At 41.2% G+C, this 13,651-nt stretch overlaps 1 protein-coding gene across 2 annotated transcripts in view; it reads left to right on the top strand.

Annotated features, from left to right (window-relative positions):
* The first annotated feature begins 262 nt into the window (after positions 1-262).
* WASF3 (WASP family member 3) overlaps positions 263-13,651 on the top strand; it is a 78,903-nt gene continuing 65,514 nt past the window's right edge. For both annotated transcript variants that reach the window (XM_026108816.2, XM_026108814.2), the window contains exon 1: positions 263-378. The gene's annotated coding sequence lies outside the window, so the exon portion shown is untranslated. The remainder of the gene's footprint in view (positions 379-13,651) is intronic.

The raw sequence follows: 13,651 nt of genomic DNA, 5'->3' as shown, positions 1-13,651 counted from the left end.
GGGCTGCGGCGGCCGCCCCCGGGCGCGGAGGAGGCCACAGCAGGCGGAGCGGAGCCGCGCGGGAGGAAACTCCCCTCCCCCTCCTCGCGCGGACCCCGGGTAGGCGGCCGTTGATTGACAGCTCGCCCCGCCCTCCTGGCTTTCCTATTGGGCGCTCTCCACGCCAATCAGAAGTGCTGGCGGCGAGACGGCGTTCCGCATTGGTGGGCCTTGCCCCGCCCCTCCCGGCCTGGGGAAAAGGGGAACCGAGTGGGCGGGGCCTGCGGCCCCGGGGGCGGGGCGGTGCGCGGGGGCGTAGCCCGCCGAGGCGCCCGCGCGGCGGTGCTGGCGGTCGGCAGCGGCGCAGGATGGGACGGGACGGGACGGAGCGCGGCGCAGGTGGGTGCCGGGGGGAAGTCGCCGCCTCCCGCAGCGCGCAGCGCTGGCGGCGCTCGGGGCTGCGTGCCCGGCCCCCCGCTTCCCGGGGAGCCCGGAGCCGCCGGGAGGGGCGCGGAGGGGGGAGCCGGCTGCCGTTCCGCGCTGCCCGCCCCGGGGATCGTCGCCTCGCTGCCCGGCGGGGGCCCCCCGGCGCCGCGCTGGTGCCGGGTGCGGCAGCGGCTCCCCGAAGTTGCGGCTCTCGGCGGCGGGAGAGGCGCCCGCGGCGGTTTCTGCGTCCTGCCGGCAGCGGGTTGTTGGGCAGGGCGGGCCGGAGCCCCGGCGGGGGGAAGGGGTCTTCCCGCGCGTCCCCCCGCGGCGGCCCCGCTCCTCCTGCCCCGCGGCCGCTGCGTGACACCGCCCGTCCGCGCTGCCGCCCCGTCGTCCGAGAGCGCTGCAAAGTGACCGTCTGTGGCGTTACAGGGCGCTGCGAGTCCGCGACCGCTGAGGAACTTTTTAAATCTCCCTCCCGTCGTGTTTTTGCAGATAAATTTCTGTTAATTGTTTTTCCTTTTCTTTCTTAAGCGAACGTGTCACAGAAAATAAAATAAAAAAGCAAACGGGAGTTGGACTGCAGGCAGGGAGGCACAGGGATGTGTCGCAACTCCCGAGTGTCCAACGCAGTCTGAAGGATGATGAAGAATTTTTTTTTCCTTCTAGTTTCTGAGAGTGTTTAGTAATCACTGCAGATGCCTAAGGGAAGGCTGGTGTTTTCAGCCTGTGGCGCGGGGCCCGTGCTCGAGTGGCGGGTTTTGGATGCGGTTGTGAGATTACTTGACAGAAGGTTTAGTTTTTGCACAAGAACAGACTAGCTGCAGTTCTGCGCTTTTTCTGTAAACTATAGGCGATGAGGGGAAAGGATTCCTATTAGAAAAAGATGGGGGCAAATTATGAAAGCAGCCAGGAAGTTTGAGAGACTTTAAATTGGAGGGTGAGAAGAAGGTCATTTTGCCTATGTCATGTAAGACTTTTTTTTTTTTTTTTTAAAAAAAACCTTTACACAGGGAATCAAAAAATACGTTATGATTATACAAGACAGACTGTTGTTTTGACCTTGCCTGGTACTGTATTTCCCATGGTAGCTAACAGTGTGTGCTTGAAGATGGGAATGAAGTAATGGGCCGGGTTGTGTTTCTGACTCTCCAGCCTGGTCTCCCAGACCACAGTAACCTGTTTTTCAGATGTTCAGTTGTGCGGCTTCTGGTGCATAGAGGTCAGCACGATGTGTGCATACCCCAGCTGGAAACCTGTTAGCGTAAACCTACAAATTACAATGCTTGCAGACTTCCAGATTCGAGGTTTAAACCCTATATTTGAGTCAGTGGGTTGTTTCGTTAGGTGTTATGTTCAGTCAGAGCTCACTTTGCCTTTTCCTCATTAGAGGAGGATAATGTACTAAGGTGGAAGGACAGTTCTCTTTCTACACAAAAATAAAGACCCAAGGTCATACTTAATCTGTAAGAAGGTGGCTTTCAGTAAGTCCAGTAAGAAGGATGTTTTATCTGCAGCTCTTCAGTTTGAGACCAGAACATCAACTTCCATATCTCTCGTGAGCAGTGTGGAAGTGAGATTTATTTCCTGCAGAATTTTTGGGATGAGTTGTGCGAAGCAAACTTTTGTTATTGCTTGCTGAAGGGTGGGTTTTGTGTTTCTATGGCTAGTGGAAATGAGAATATAGTTGTTAAGCGGTGAACACAGAGGTTTTGTTGTACATAAAATAATATGTAATTGAGGCAGTCCTCTTTCTTCTCCTTTTCCACAGCAATTTTCTTTAAATACAGGAAAAATTAAGAACACTTTTTAATCAAACAGATACTGAAACAATAGCCTTGATTATACACAATAATTACTGCAATACAGTTTTTGCTAATCTTTCTATTTATCCGTGGAAGTAATAAAAGATGATTTTATGTGTCAGAAATAGACATTTATGTGTCAGAAGTTGATTGTGCTTTTAAAAAGGGAGTTTCATAGTAGGAATAGGGTATCAAGCTTTGTGTTTGATTTATACAGTTCAACACTTACGACATTTTTATGGTCGATAGCAGCATAAACCTACTCAATGTATGCGTATACTCAATGTATACGCAATACAATGTATACTCAATGTATACTCAATGTTTTTTCAATGTATGCGTTGTCTGTACAACATGTAATGAAAGACTATGATTTTAGGAGTGATAATATAAACTTACCAACCCACTGGTTGCTACTGCTCATTGGTGTGACTACTTTAGCTCAGGTTTATATAACATGCATCTTCTGACTGAAGAACAAGCTATATGTTTCTATGAAGTAAGGATAGTAGTGTCTGCAAACAATATTCCTCTGTGGAGGAAAAAGGAAGAAAAGCCATCATGTGGCAGATATTAGTCATATTGTTTTGAAGTTTCTTGTGTACAGTGATTAGCAGGACAATATTCCTCAAAAACAAACCAAACTAGAGTACAGTAGACACTTTGGAGAAGATGCCCAAAAGAGCTGATGATGGTTGAGCATTTGACTCGTTAGAACAGTGATGACTGGGTAGTGAACTAGCTTTCACATCTTTAAAAAATCTTCCCTTTTGGATTAAGTTTCCTGCACGAAGAGTTAGATCTTAGTGTAATTCATAGTGAGTGGAGTAGGAAGGAGCCTTGAGACATCTGCACGGAGGGCTTATGATTTAAAAAAAATATATATGCAGTTAAATCTGTATTCTTTCGAGCCCTCCTGTTGCACCATCTTCTAAAGCTCTCTTGACTGCTTTTAGAAAAGAATGAGTGGGAAATGTTGTTGCAGTTCAATTAATTGCACTCTGTTCTTGCAGGCCTGTCTTTAGTTGGTACCTATGTAATATGGTCTTTTAACTGAGCTCGAATCTGAGATAGGTTGTGCGATACGTAATTTTTTGGCCTTTCTTATTTCAAAGGTGTTATGTCAGTACCTGCCTGATTCATGTGAGGCACCAATTAAGATATCAGGACTTCTCGTGGTCATAGCTGTGGGGTTTTTTGCTGCGTAGGACGTTGAGCGATAGGGTGCAGGTCAGATGAATTACACTGCTAGTGGCAGTTCCTAGGCAGACGATGCGTGTCCAGTGGGTAATTGTTATGAATGATACTGAGTTTTGTTTGCTGCTTCAGTAGCAGAAAGATGTCCTTTTACAGTACTCATGGGGAGAAGGTTTTTTTTTCAATGCTCATGTTCTAGTTCTCCAGTTGAAAGCGTGTATGAAGATCATTAATAGGCTCAGATTACAAATATGTGTTTTCCAGTGTCTGTGCAATTCTGTATGGCATTCAGGAGCTTCCTTGTACCAGGAGCAGTACAGGTCATAGACAGTAACTGCCCCCAAAGGGCTTACTCTTATATTAGAGCAGGCAGAGAAAGAGGCAGAAGGTGAATATTAATGTCTGATCTCTTTGGAGGACTCGGATGCAGAGTGCCTATAGCAAAAGAAAATCAGTGGCTGGGCTAAGAATTACATTGGGGCATCCTGAGTCTTAGCGCTGTATAGAGCTGCTGTAGTACTTACATTCTCCGTGAATTTAGTGTGTGTTTAGAGGTGGTAATGAAAATAATGTGAAGCTACACCAGATTTATTTGTTTGACTTGCTTTAACTTTTGAATGCTTTCCTTCACACTTACTGTTATTGCTAGAAATTGGTAGATCTAACAGTTCAGAAACCAGCCTTTTATGCAAGATGTTGAAATACAGCATTGGGATTTTGTTTTTAGCTGGAAAAGAAGAGTGTGTGTGTTTTTTTTCCCCCTCTATTTGAAACTCAGATGGCTGAAACATTTTTAGTTGCTGATAGATGTCATTTCTTCTCTGCCAAAAGGAGGAACAATGCATTTGGGAAGAAATTAAGAAATTTGTCAATAAAGACAGCTGAAGATCAAAATGGAAGTCTTTGTGCTCATTTAAAGTGTAAACTAGAAGCTCAGCATCTGTCGAAAACATAAGAACATTGTAAAGCAGAATATTTCCCCATCATTTGCACGCTACCAAATAGATTATATTTAAAATGTGTATGTTTTCTTCTGATCATTCATAATTGCAACTCTTATTGCAAAAGATTTTTGTTTTTTTTATCAGAAGTATGGGAAAGAACTGGCACAAAGACTATTGAGTGCTGAGTTAGAAATTGGCTAAGCATTTGTTTTGTCTTGGACATGGCCATTGTACAAATATTTTTGCTTTAGTTTTTGAATTAATCCTGTGTTCTGTAGGTATTTAGATTTTATAAGAGTCTTCATAATATAATGCAAATTTAAAATGCTGTTAAGTGGCATAGATAAAGTATGTATAGATATCAGTGGTAATTTGAATCTATTCTAAGTTCATATTTTGTAGTCATCATGGCTGATAAAAATAGGAGTAGTCTATGTTAAGGCAGTCTTAAATTCCATTAATCTGTCAAAACCAGAATTTTAGGTTGACTTAAATGTGTTTTTCTCCAGGACAAGAGACAAAGAAAAAGAGAGAGGTGTTCAAATGTGCAGAGAATTACAGTCTGACTTGTTTTCTTTCTAATTCTGTAAATCAAAACTATATCACTGGTTTTTCTTCAGCATGACCTTTTGTTGCAGATCTCTATTGCTGAAGTCTGTCTGATACAGAAGCTTTAAACTAATTTCTTTCACTCTTTGAACATCTCAAGCACTGTTCATTTACACAGTGGCATGCACAGGTAAATTCACATTAGTGATAAATATTCATCACCATTAAATTTAAATGAGACTGTTTTTTGATGCCTATGCCACGGTTATGCATTTCCTGTTGTAAGAGGAGAGTTAAGGTTTGTTTGGCTGCTTAATTATGAATTTCTGTCCATGACTGTTTTTTTGTCTCTGAATATGCATTTGTTTTAGAGTTCTAGATAGTACACTGATTCCCAAGTCCTCTGTCAGCATCGTGGTGTTTGCTGATAGGACTTCAAAACTGGGAAGGAAAATACATTGTAAATAGTGAAAATACTGTTTAATGCATGATCTAAATGAAACTGATGCATAGAATAATTTTCCCTCTTGCTTGGTAACAAGTATTGCTGATGACTGTAATTTTTCAGACATTTGAAATTTTAGTCTATATTTCATGCTCTCTGGTAGTTAAAGAATACTGAAATATTTTCCTGTCATCTACTTTTTTTTTTAAACTTTACCATTTTCTTGAAACTGGTTCCTTCTGTCTTTCTTAGGTACTGTTGTCATGTTTGCGCCTGCCTGGCTCATTTGTGAACACTTTTAATTGTGTTTTGTTTATATTTAAGCTGTTTGCTGAACTGTTTAATATTAAAACAGGCTTCTGTTTGGACCGGGGCTGTGCTAGCAAGGTGCAGAGGCTACTGTGACTTAAGTTAGTGCTCTGTTTGAATGGCCACGCTTCAGAGGATGCTTCATGCATTCTTGCTGCTGGATTGGTATGCGTAGAAGCCCTTAAGTACTTAACACTGTCCGACTGTCAACATATTGAAGAGATTCCTTTTTCAAGGAACGCTTCTGTCTGCTTGTTAGGAATTGGGCTGATGGTGTATTTTCTTGGCATGGTAATCTGCTACTTCTGCTCATATTTGTTCTTTGAGAATTTCTTTTAATCTGTTTTGAGCAAAAAAAGTTATGAAGAGATATATTTAACATGTGTTACTTTTGACTACAGAAACAATGTACAAGGTATCAAAAATGATCTTTTTTTTTTGCTAGCAACCAGTCACCCAGAGAAGGTAGTAATGAACTTTCCTGAGGAGATTCTGCTAAGGGCTTATACACAGAACGTGGAATGGTGATACATGATAAAAATTAGCAGAGCTCTATCATGTCAGTTATGTGGACTGGAATTTCAACACTGTGGTTGCAGGTGCTTAATAGTGGGCCTTAATATACATATTAATATAATGCCTAGCTAGGAGTACTAGCAGTGGGGTTCAGCACCGTTGAGGAACTGCGAGGAGCTTGCCCTCCTCTGCTGCTATCCACTGGTTGCTGACGCCGTTTGTCAGAAATGGCTTCTTTACTGTCTTGTCCTTTTAAGTTGCGCGGTAATTAGGTTGCTCATAGCATGCCAGTATTATGGGTAAAATTAGCTTACTTTCTTCATTATTAAGCCTGTTTAATGTTCTCAATGTGTTGGTAGAGAACAGAGTTAGAAGCAGAGGTTTCCAGAACTCTGCTATGGTCATTGATGGAATAAATACACCAACAGTGGATGTATAACATCAAAGGTATTATGTAAAAATATCACTGGGCAGGCCTTAGAGGTAGCACGTGCAGTATGGGTGCTGATAGAATAATTTGAAAATCAGAAGTTTCTGATCTGGGGCATATTAGAATCTTCTCTTTCCAGTATTAAGGCTGTTAGTGGAGTGGATGTCTTCAGCAGGAGACCTCTCTATAGTCGGCTGGTCTCACTTGTGCAACTGGATATCTGACAAAAGAAAATACAGTTGTACTCCAAGCAGATTGAGACTAGCTTTACCACGTGCACTTGGCCAACTGAAGACAGTAAGGGTTTCTTAAACACTGGTGTCTCTGTGTGCTCTGTACAATGTACGTGAAGAGAAGATCCCATGTATTTAGAAGCCGAGTACAGATGGCCAAATTATGTTTTCAATAGGACATGGCAAACTAATGAGTTAGTGGATGCTCGTGTCTCTATATCCTTGGATTGTGAGGTTGTTTTCTGAGATCTCTGAAGCAGTACAGTGTGCTAATGTAACAAAAAATCATCTGCCTGTAGTAAGAAGTGTGTAAAAATGTTTCCTCTTGTTGTTCGTGTATTCATAGAAACTAAAACTGAACTAGGAACCACATCAGTGAAGGCTTGCAAAAAGCCTGTGTAACCTTACCAGAAAGTGTTCCATGCAAGTGTAGTTGCCAATGCAAAGCGGACATAGTGTAAGGCTCTGCGTAAGGAAAAATGAGCATAAGCTGGGAATTACTGGAGCATTATCACGTTTATGCATGGAGAATGTTACGTAAACTGTGACCATGGGCACTTTCTTCTATGGACTGATTAACCAGTTATCCGCTTATCACTGGGTGTATAGAGAGATAGCCCTGGCAGGGGCTGTCAGTAGAAGCTGGGGTTCAAAATGATTCTGGGGCTGCAACTCGTTTGAGCTGATGCTGATGGCTGTAATGGCCAGCAGGAGTTTGAGCATCCCCTTATTTGAATATTGTTCTCTTTTAACTTTTTTTTAATGTGTTAATTTTTTAAACTTAACTTGTTTTTAACTTGTACTGTAACAAGTTGAAAAAATTAACTTGTAAATTGTGGTTATCCTGCAGTCATAATTGATGTATGCAGCTGTTGCACACTTGTTCCTCTCCAGTAAATTCTCACTTGCAGCCTACAACTGCTGTTCCTGTTGCTACATCTTCCTTTGGAGGTTGGAAAGATAAACATTTGACCAAAGGGCTAACTAACCCGTATTTTCTGTCTTCTGCTTCTGATGCCCTGTGGTTTGGGTAGGACAGTAGCTTTTTGGTCAATGGTGTGCAGTTGAGCAGAGAGTCCTTTTAAAGCAAGTGAGCAGTACATAACCCTTGTATGCAAAACTCTTTCTGAAGAAGAGTCAGGACAGGTGAAAACACAGTCTCATCTGCATTCCTATGACATGGAAAATTAAATTGCAGTAGGACATGTGCTTTCTTTGTAACTCGAGCTCTCAGTTCTTTAGCTGATGGATTCCAAGAATCTTGTGCGTTTTCCTAGTGGCGACTGCTTTATGTTAGTAAAAAGTGATGTTCCAGAACATGTTAACCGTATTCCTAGTGAATGTTGGGATTGATTTATTGATTTTTTTTTTAAGGGTTTGTTTGTTTTGAAAACCCTTTGTGGAAGAGGACAATATTCCACGATGCTGAGGAAAAATGTTCATCTGCCATGGACTTGATTCTCTCCTACAGGCACCACTGGGGACTGGTGTGCTACAAGGAAAGGCCTGGGAGGCTTTTGTTTTGTTTTGAAACTTGAAACAGCCTCGGAAACGTTTATTTGAGAAGTCCTTCTGCATCATTACATGTGAATCAAGGAATTTGAACTTCTGAATTAAAAGTTGCGCTTTAGTGAAAATGTGCCTTTTTAGTTCTGTGGCAGAGCTTGCTGCTCTGTTTTCTACAGAAGTTTGGACTCCGGAATTCATATCAGCAGAGGCTTATTGTAGAATTATTTCCTGGGAAAATACTGGGGTTTTTTTTGTTGTCTTTTGTTTTTGAATTTTGGCTGCTGCTTTGAATTCTTAAACAGCTGCAAGCATGGAGGAGATAACACATCACTTCATATGAAGCCTGTGTTTGATAGTTTCAACTTTATACTGAGCATGAAGGCATTTTCTGGCTCGTATTAATGCTTGCTTGCTTGCACACAATTTGAATACTGAAACTGCTTCCAGCTCTGTGTGCGCCAACTTGGGTGCTGAAATGGGGTGGCAGTTGGCTCTGACTCGTGTTTAAACGGGACCTCTTGCCACTGTTGTACGAGTGGTTCGGGGTCTGTTTCAGGCTATCTAGGTGTGTGGTAGGAGAAGGGTATTTGCTAGGCTATCCCAGGCAAGAAGACCTGCTGGTATACAGAAAACCACCTGCCTTTTGCCTGCCTTTCTCCTTACAGAGGAATCGGGAACTAGTGCTTCTCTTGCAGTTGTTTTTTTTCTAGTTGGGGCATCCTGTCTTCCTCCAGCTCAGCCAACTTGCTTCTGTGCTGCCGTATGCGAAGCTCTCCGTTCTGCAGATCCTGATGGTCTTGCACAGTTTTGTAGCAGCAACCACTTCATAGCAAGCAAAGAGGTGGTGAGCTTGTGTGTGACACGCATGAAATACCTGAATGTTGAAGTGGTGAGATACAAATGCCTTGCAGAGAGAACCTGGGAATGCACTGGGGTAGAGTCTTCCAGGCCTCAGATGAACTGTAGCTTTTATAACCGTTGCATATGTTGTCAAACACTGTGCTTTAGCTCATGGTCTGGGGGACCCACCTATCTTGAAATTTCAAGGATCATTTGACTCAGGCTAGGTATTTCTCTCCAACGGTGTGGGTTGGATTAGGAGCACCACTGAATTATACCTCAAGCTAGTACTGCTGTAAAGACAGACCTGTCTAATTGCTGCATTTCTATGCTGGATTTGCACTACTGATGACAGGAAAAACTTTCATTTTGGCAGACTAAGAAGCAGCTGGGTTTTTATCTTCAGGATATTTATTAGCCTGAAATAGCTGCATCTGAAATGCTACTGTGAGATCTTTGGGATTGTGACCTTATTTTTCTAAAAAGTTTGCCATGTTGTTCAGTGCTGTATTAAGAATACTGGCAAAGGTAAAGTTTGCAATAACATTTTTATTGCCATCCTGCGAATCCTGACGGCCTCTGAATTCATAGTGATCTGCATCTTGCTGTCAAGTGGAAGAATATATTTTTTTCTTGGTTGCTTGTAGCTGGTTGAACTGTTGTCTCACTAGTTGGCCTGATGCTAGAACAGGTTTGGCAGCCTTCAGGAGTGTTTGCGTCATAGTATGTGATGGCAAGAGTCTGTTCAATGGGATTCATAACTCTATTTGCAAAAACTGCTGGAAAACTTTAGCTAAAATACCATATTTAGGGAAAATTGCAGAACTTGTGTTGTCTTAGAAGATACTTCAAATCAACTAAATATTTTATGTTACTTAGTAAACTGATCCAGTTGTGGTTTCTGTGAGTAATGAATTTCCAGAAATACTAACAAGGGATAAAGCAAAATATTTTAGTAGCTTGAAATATTGTCTTGAATTGTGGCATACTGAAACATATAGAAATGCTAGTCTTATGACGTATATAGTTCAACCTTTGTGAATATTACCTATTCTGCTTTTAATCTGAGACTATTGAGGCATTGGTGAAATAAGCACATTTAGGGATCAGGTAATATTTTTGTTGCTTGTAGCAACAGCAGCTGAAGACTGCAAATACAATCTCCTTTTCTCCCTGTCCTACATTTTAAAAAGAGGCTGTTTTGTGTTGTGTTATTTCCTCATTTGGATTTTCTGTTTCACTTCCTCATTCTGCAAACTCTCTCCTATGTATTTCTTCAGAAATCTTTTTTTACTTCCCTTTCAAACTTTCTTTTATATCCTAGTATTCCCCTAGGAAGAATGCATTATGATAAACTTCTGCTTCATCTAATTCCCGCTAAACCCATGGGTGCTTTTTTTGGAAATGCTTAGGGATGTAAAATACTCTGCCTGCCTGCCAGGTTCATCCCAAAAGAAACTTAAAATGGAGGGAAGTAGATGTAAGACATGAAATGCCTTGCCAAATGTAAACCCCTCTTATCCTCTCAGCTCAGTGAACTGCCTACTATCAGATTTCTTTAAACCGCAGAATGTTATGTTTGGCAAGGACATCAGAAGGAGCGTTCTTTCTTCTAAACAGTTGTTGTTTGGAAAGCAAGCATATGTCTGGCATCATCATGCATTTCTAAAAGGGGAAAAAGTGAGTTTATGATCAAAACATGTAGTAAAACTGTATTTTCAGCAGAATCCAATGTTAAATGCTTTTGGAAGCTTAAATTTAATGATATGTCATTACAGTTAGTTGTCAGGGTTGAAACAACAAGCATAGTTAGCCCTTAAGGTCCTAAGTGCTAGTCATAGCACGGCAAGAGCTAAGTTACTGGCCTCTGCAGAAGAACATGGTTAGTGTGTAGTAATTTTTAGTAATTTTCAAAGCTAAATTTAAATGTTGAGGTTCAGATGTAAACAAAGCTTCATTTTATGGTGGTTATAATCATTAATTTGAAAACCAGGGGCTATAAATCTGTAGTTTGAGCACCCCCAATTTTATTAATTTTGATCAGAACTATGGCTGTTAATGCCTTTGCAAATGAGGTATTAGAAAGTACATTGAAGAAAGTTCTGTACCTGAAAGATGGCTGTCTAAACAGTGAACAGTGGTATATTGGTCAATTTTCTTTATGCTTTATTGCAGATCTATAGATATAGCATGTGACAGTCTTGGATATCCAGAGAAGTTAGTTCAGGTTCATTCAACTACAGGGGTAGGGTGAGAATGGGGAAAAATAACATGCTTTAGCACTAAGTAAGAATATTAGAGAGATCTAACTGTGAAGAGAGGAAATACAGGAGAGAATATAGATGATGAATCTGGAGGAATAAAAACGGTGAAGTTAACTGAGATTTACAGAAAATGCTTATATTCTCTTTAAGATGTTCAACTTCATGGTATTAAAACTAAAATGGATGGGGGAAATCTTGCAATTAAAACTTGACTGAAATACAAAGCTTGAAGAACTAGTATTCTTTTGACAGAAGGGTGTCGTTGAATCTTCTGAATCCGCTTTGAACAAAGTATTTGATAACCAAAATTGTAGGAAGGATAAGATAGAAGAAATAACTAAATTCTATTGTGAATGAGTTGGTTTGTATGATATTAAGAGTGTTTCACCAAATACAAAACTTCAGTGCATTTTTGCTCATTTGCATAGGTGTACCGTGAAGTGTTGGTCCTGTTTTGTGGTTCAAAGCATGAAGGATTTACTGGCTTTAATTCTTACAGGGTGTTAAAACAGGAAAGCTTGGATACTATGTTTTTCTGTGGGCTGGAATGTGTGTTTTTCTGAAACAGCTTTTGGTGATTTTGAACAGAAGAGAATGTGACTTATGGAGCAGTTGGCCCATAAGGATCAAGCAGCTGCAGGTATCCTTCCCTAGCCTGTCCCCTTGCCCCCCAACTCAAATAATGGTTTTTTTTGTTCATGTAAGCTTGAAGTTTGCAGCAGTTTTATCCGGGAACAGATACTGACGCTCTAGAGGCTCAGGAGAAAGTGAAGCTCTGCTAGAGAGTTTTTTAGTAGCTGGGGAGAGACTTCATAAATCACTCAGCTGGGCTTGCAGTAGTTTCTGCTCACTCCTTCTGTTTTTTTAATACCTTTTGTTTCTAATGAACCAATTCATTGCTCTAGAGCTGGTTACGCTTGGGGATGAAAATTATTTCCTCTTGGTAGCATAATGCCACTTCCAGTGTTCTCTTCTAGTTCAGAAAGAAATGGCGAAGAATATAAGTTGCAGAGGAGCATGCAATCTGAAAACATGCTTTTTGTGTGTTCTTACATGCTGCTGTTTGAGTTCTGGCTAATCCCTTTTATTTTGCTTCCTCTTTCTTCAAAAGTGCATCTGGTAGCAGTATTTAATGTTAAGCTCGTTTCTTGTGAGTTGCTTAGTACCCTTTAGTGAAAAAATAGTATGTACTGGAGAAATATTTATCAACTGTATTATTACTGTTGCAAGAACTTGGAAAGTGTAGTCTGTGGACTACTTGACTGTGTCTTAGCTTAGTGAGCTTAGTTAAAAAAGGGGAGGGGGGGAGGTTTTGTGTTTGTGGGAATGGTTATTGTATGGATTCCCATCGCTACTTCAGTGCCACTGTGTGTAGTAGTCTCTGTTTGGGTTTGAGTTTCACAAGAACAAGTCCTGACCCTCCTGGCAAATTCAGTAGTGTATGTAGCAAGAAGCTGATGTGGGCAAGAGAGAGTTTTGTTTGCACCTGGAATCCGGTTGCCCATTTGTCCAAAAATTTGTCATGTTGCAGAACTGTTTTGCTGTTATTCGAAGGGTAATGTCCCGTACTGGTCATTAACTACTTAAAATCAGAAAGAGAGACTTGCCAGAAAAGATAAGATGCAGGGAGACATATGGGGAAGGGGCTTTGAGATTAGGTTTCTGCTTAATTAGTTGTGCAATGCAAACTAACGTCTTCATTACAGAGACGCCATGATTTAGCTGCGTGAGAAACAAAGCAAAAACGTGAAACTAGTGGAGGGCTACTACTGGTGGGTTTTTTATTTTAATTTTGCCTTTTTGCTTTTTTGTTTTATGGCTAGGGGAGATTTCACTATTTTAGTCTGCAGTAAGATTATATCTAGAGGGTTGTCTTGGGATCCAAACTGTAAAAACTTAAACTTCAATTTTCCAGTGACCCGCATTAGTTCGAAGATTGTTGTATGGATGCCAGTTATTGTTACCCTGACTTTTTTACCGGAAAGATGCCTCCCCTCTCCCTCCATGATTGCCCACTTAGTCTTGATGATTGTTTGCTTTGTGAACATTTGGACTTGGGTCCGTTGGATTGTACTAATAATACGTTGTTATCCTTTTTTGAGTGCACTTTAAAGTTGCGAGATATCTTTCTAAAGTAGTGCATTGGTGCATTTTTTTTGGTATTTACGTGCTAACCTGATAATAGGCTACTGCTGAGTAGAAGTC

This window comes from Dromaius novaehollandiae, chromosome 1 (genome assembly GCF_036370855.1).
Source record: "Dromaius novaehollandiae isolate bDroNov1 chromosome 1, bDroNov1.hap1, whole genome shotgun sequence".
NCBI lineage: Eukaryota > Metazoa > Chordata > Aves > Casuariiformes > Dromaiidae > Dromaius > Dromaius novaehollandiae.
Note: the sequence above shows the minus strand (reverse complement) of the source record. Positions and strands in the feature narration are given on the sequence as shown.